Below are 5,646 nucleotides of genomic sequence, written 5' to 3'. Positions count from 1 at the left end.
AGAACAAAAATGCGGGTTTCTAATAGGGAAACTAACTGAAATCTGGCTTTAAACTGAACAGAACAGTGTGTTGTGTTCTGCATAAGAGCTGAGCCTGACCCAGGCTTCACGGCCAGCCTTCCCTGTCCAGTGGCGCACAGCCCCAGGGGTGTTTCGGCTGTTACACGATGCTATGTGGCTGCTAGGGGGTGGGGGATTTTCAGAATCTTTGAGGCTTCTCTGCTTAGCTCCTCACCCACCATCTTCCTGGTGCCATCAGAGTGGCCCCTACTCAGCTATGGGCTGTAAATTCTCCTTCTCTTCTCAGTGTTCTGTCCCACTCTCATTGTCTTCAATCTCTCCTCCCTCTCCATTGAATTTGTCATGGGCCCGTTTGGGACTGCGGATGGGTTTCCAGAACATGAACTGGCTCCGAATCCAGGGGAAAGGCCCCTTGGACCCTGCCCCTGCTCACCCAGTTCTCACTGCCTCATCTTCACAGTTGTCACGCAAGTAATATTTCTTGCTCTTGAGTGTGTACTCCAGGTCCCATCCTCTTTTCGGCTTCTCTCTTTTTTGGGGGGGTGGGGGATGGGGGCAGGGGCGGGTACATGGTCCGGGAATCGGACCTGGGTATCCCGCATGGAAGGCAGACATTCTAACCACTGAACTACCCGTGCACCCTTTCAGCTTCTCTTTTGAAAGTCTTTGTTTCTGCTGTTCATGTGTCCCCAGGGTGGCTGCCTCTGCCCCAACCTCTTCCTCTGGCTCGAAATTGAAAGGTTCCTCAATTTCAACCTCCAGCTCTTTCACTTGGGCCCACAAGTCTTTGGTCCCTGTCATGGTCAGGTTCATGTGTCAACTTGGCCAAGTGGTGGTACCTGTTTGTCTGGTTGGGCAAGTGCTGGTCTGTCTGTTGCAATGAGGACATTTCATAGAATTAAATCATGATCACGTCGCTGCATCCACAGCTGATTCCATTTGTAATCAGCCAAGGGGAGTGTCTTCTGCAAGGAGTGATGCTTAATCTAATCACTGGAAGCCTTTTAAGGAGGATTCAGAAGAGAAAGGCTCTTCCTGCTTCGGTCAGCAAACCTCTCCTGTGGAGTTCATCCAGACCCTCCATCGGAATCGTCACCTTCACAGCCTGCCCTGTGGATTTTGGACTCTGCATTCCAATGGTCACATTAGACAGTTTTGTAAATTTTATATTTGTGAGTGTTCCCTGTTGATTCTGTTTCTCTAGAGAACCATGACTAATACGGTCCCCAATCTCAATTTGTCAAAGCCCATGGTGCTCTCCTCTCCTCTGTGTCTTCAGTGTTCTCTTCTGCTTTGTAGGAGAAGGTTGACCTGGGAGGAAGAAAGCAATGACCTGGGAGTGGTCTTGTGCTCGCCAGGGCTTCTTCTGCTTCTTTGATCCTTTATGACTTTGTTTTTTGTTTCTGTTTTCTCAGCTGATCTTTCCCTTGAGTTGCTTGAGTCTCAGGAATCCATTGATTCGCTTGATTTACCTCGTTTAAGATCTTGGTCCTTATGTCTTTTTTTTACAACATTCAATATCAAGGCGGAGGTCAATGGGATCATCTTTGTGTTTTCCCTCAGCTTTGTAGCCAGATTCCCGGGGACTTTTCATTTCATCATGAGCCAAACTATGGTTTCTGAAAGTACTTGGGTAAATGTCCACCCTCCTGCGTATCTCTGGGCTTTTCTTGTTTTTAGCTGCCTCCTGCTCAGTTCCTCTCTTTAGGTAGTTAGAAAAGCATCCATGTAATGCCATTTCCAAGGAGCCAAAGTGATGCTCTTTAATGTGGTAAACAATGGTAATTATATGCTGGACTGTTCTAGTTTGCTAGCTGCCAGAATGCAATATACCAGAAATAGAATGGCTTTTAAAAAGGGGAATTTAATAAGTTGCTAGTTTACAGGTCTAAGGCCAAGAAAATGCCTCAATTACAAATCTATAGAAATGCCCAATCAAAGGCATCCAGGGAAAGATACCTTGGTTCAAGAAGGCCGATGAAGTTTAGGGTTTCTCTCTCAAGTGAGAAGGCACATGGTGAACACAGTCAGGGCTTCTCTCTTGGCTGGAAGGGCACATGGTGAACACGGCGTCATCTGCTAGCTTTCTCTCCTGCCTTCCGGTTTCATGAAGCTCCCTGGGAGGCATTTTCCTTCTTCATCTCCAAATGTCACTGACTGGTGGACTCGCTGCTTTGTGATGCTGCAGCATTCTCTGCTCTCTCTGAATCTCCTGTTCTCCAAAATGTTTCCTCTTTTATAGAACTCAAATAAACCAATCAAGACCCACCCAAATGGGTGGAGACATGTCATCACCTAATCCAGTTTAACAACCACTCTTGACTAAATCACATCCAGGGAGATGATCTGATTACAGTTTCAAACATACAATATTGAATAGGGATTATTCTACCTTTATGAAATGGGATTTTGATTAAAACATGGCTTTTCTAGGGGGCATACATCCTTTCAAACCAGCACATGGACAGACAATTCTGAGGGGCTACGCTGAGGCTGACCTGACAGTACGTGCTGGAAAACAGGCTGAAATGCCCACTTCTTTTTGACGCTGTGGACTAAATCTCATCAACACTTGCGTTCCTGAGCCAATATGCCACTGGGTCATGCAAAATCCTCATCAAAAGACATTGCCCTGGGTGTCTTGAGGCATGGAAGAGGAAGACTTTCCTCTGGAAAAGTTTCCTTTGGCTCCCAGCTTTTCTCCATTCTCAGAGCTCTTTCTTGGGGGGAAGTGGTGAGCTTTTCTCCCAGATGTCTTTGTAAGTGGTCACTTGGGAATTCTTTTCAGGCACAAATCCCTCCTGTGCTGGCTTTCAGTTCTCCTGGCTGCTCCCCAAACCCGTTTTTTAGATCTCTCTGCAAAAGTACTCCTCCTCCACCTCCTCTGTTTTCTTCTGCTTTTCCTTCTCTGGAAGTGCATACCCAGGCCCTCCCATTTGCCTGACTTCTCCTCCTCCTGGTTTTTATTTGCACCTGCTATGACTTTCGACATAAACATGGGTTCATCATCAAACTCAGATTCTTTCCTTCCCTTCGCTTTGTCCTTATCTTGATTATCCATCTCCTCTGTGTGGAAGTCGGCTGTCTTTTTCTCAAAATTATCCCAGAGCTTATACCCTTTTGGGAGACTGACTGCCCCGGAAAGGACTTCTCAGCATCAGTTTGGGAGCAAATGGGTCAGATTTCATTTTCCCATCACTCAAGGCCACATCAGAAAAGCTCCCTTTTTCTTTTCATTTTCATTCAGTATTTATTGGTTTTTGTTCCTTTATCTTTTCTATTCTCTGCCTTCTGCTTTTCCAGATACCTTTTTGTATAGGCTGGGCCTCCTGAAGCAGCAGTCCCCTCCTTCAGGGATAACCATACGTGGAGACAGTGGCCAGCGGACTCTTACCCACAGGGTCCTTTTAAGATGGACTCAGAGACCAGAGTCATGGTTGAACTGACCTTGGTTTGTCCCAGCCTGAAACCCCGCACCACTCGACAGAGTGGAGCCCATCTGAGATGGGTTGGGGGGTGGAGGGTTAGGTTCCAGCACAGGGCTAGGATGGAGTGACCATCACAGACTGGAGAGGGCTTCTGGGAGTGGGGGTTTGCTCCCGGCCACTCAGTTCAGAAACAGCAGAGGCCCTGGGTGCAGAACCAGCTGGTGGCATCTGGCTATGGCTTTGAGCTCGCAGATGATTTTGTATCTTGAGAGGTGCCTCCAGAGAATGTCTGCTCCTTGGTTTCATCTCCCTGATTATCCCCAGCAGCCCGAGAGGGTCGACTGTCCTTGGAAGAGGACTTTTTCTCCTTTGCAAACTTGCACTTAGAAGACTCAACTCGGCTGTGGTTGGAGGAAGAAGGAGATGTTAAGGAGTTTTTTTGACTTGTCAGAGGAAGACTTATCAGAGTTTCTAGAATGGTTCCTGGGCCATGGTGAAGGGATCTTCTCTTTGGGGACCGGGATTAGAAACGGCCCCGGCAGAGACTGTATGCCTGTCGGTAGTTCTGCCAATTTGAGCGGTAGTTTCCATAACCTCCTCAGTTTTATCAGCCCCATGGATAAAAGCCCTGTTGCACCCAAGGAAATAATAGGGCCTGCTATATCCTCCGTCGTAACCTCGGAAATCATGATTCTGATGTACTTTTGGGTGATTTCTTTCTCGGTTATGAGCTGGAGAGTAAATCTGGAAGGAGAGCCAGAAATTAGGCTGTGCTTCCTCAAACAAGACACAGGTCGGCTTTCGGATGGAGACTTCGAAAATGAGCGAGAACAAAATCTCAATTCAGATCTTGAGCAAGAAGAACAAGCTCCCGACTTGGATCGATTTGTGTTTGACATCTTGGGAGGAAGGATCAACTTTTCAACCACACCTTACTTGGAGCAATGATTCCACTTGCCCTGGATCCCAAACAGAAACAGTCACTGCCACAAGACACCAGCACAGCCACTGTCTTCTTCAATGTACAAAGTCAGGACACATTTCTGGGCCCACCACAGCCCATCGCAGCCCATCGCAGCTGCAGCCTCGCAATGGCACAACCGGCCCAAACCTTGCCCCCCTGCCCGACAACTATTTTATGCTTTTCATAGAGGCCAAGATAGCATTGCAAAACATTTTTGCAAGGATGAATGTTTGTATTTGATCCCGGAACAATACATTGTAGACTGGTTAGAATTACCGGTAGCATATGTTAAAGCAAAGGGAAAAACAATGGCACATGAGTTTGCTGTCTTTAGAACAATTTGTGAAAATATGTTGCAAGAGTAGTTTTCATTTTCCTGTTGAGCTACGTTAAACATTATTATTGTACAGAGCTATTATTAATGCCTTTTTTTTGGAAAACCTTAAAAATTGCCACAAATACCGACATTAAATGCATCAAACAACAAAATGTCTTTGGTATATTAAACTTTTGTTTTTTGTGCATCTATAATTTAACTTTCTTTTTAAATATAGAATTATGCCTTTGGTGCAATTAAATTAAAACTGAGTGCTACTATGTTGTATACACACAAAAGAATATGCTTTGTTGGAGGAAAAATTTCCTTTCTTGGAAATTTAGTTGCTGATGTGGTTTGTAGTCATCCTTTTTTAATTCCTAAAGATTTTTCTTTAAAACAGGATGCAACTTAAAATTCCCTTTGCATCAAGGCATATGCAAAACATTGATGCAGTGCATCACAAAACAAAAGTTTGTATTTAATGAGGAGGTACTTTGCACTGTACTTTTTTTTTGTTGGTTTCTTGAAAAGTTACATTTAGATCTATTCTGAAATAGTTCATTTTAAAAAAATAAAATGTTACAGGTTTCACGTAAAAAAAGAACTGCCTTTACAGTAATAATTCTGAATATTAATGGACTAAACTCACCAATTAAAAGATATAGATTGGCAGAATGGATTGAAAAATATAATCCATCGATATGCTGCTTACCATAGGCTCATCTTAGACCCAAGGTTACAAATAGATTGAAGGTGAAAGGATGGAAAAAAACATAGAGCTTCTATGCAAGCTCTAACCAAAAGAAAGCAGGGGTAGCTCTATCAATAGCAGATAAAATAGACATTAAATGTAAAGATGTCATAAGAGACAAGGAAGGACACTACATATTAATAAAAGGGACATTAACGATCAT

The 5,646-nt window shown here is 44.4% G+C and overlaps 1 pseudogene; it reads right to left on the bottom strand.

Moving 5' to 3' along the window:
* Positions 1-267: 267 nt before the first annotated feature.
* Positions 268-4,348, bottom strand: LOC143657267 (thyroid hormone receptor-associated protein 3-like; annotated as a pseudogene).
* Between the last annotated feature and the right edge of the window lie 1,298 nt (positions 4,349-5,646).

Source organism: Tamandua tetradactyla, chromosome 2, assembly GCF_023851605.1.
Source record: "Tamandua tetradactyla isolate mTamTet1 chromosome 2, mTamTet1.pri, whole genome shotgun sequence".
NCBI lineage: Eukaryota > Metazoa > Chordata > Mammalia > Pilosa > Myrmecophagidae > Tamandua > Tamandua tetradactyla.
Note: the sequence above shows the minus strand (reverse complement) of the source record. Positions and strands in the feature narration are given on the sequence as shown.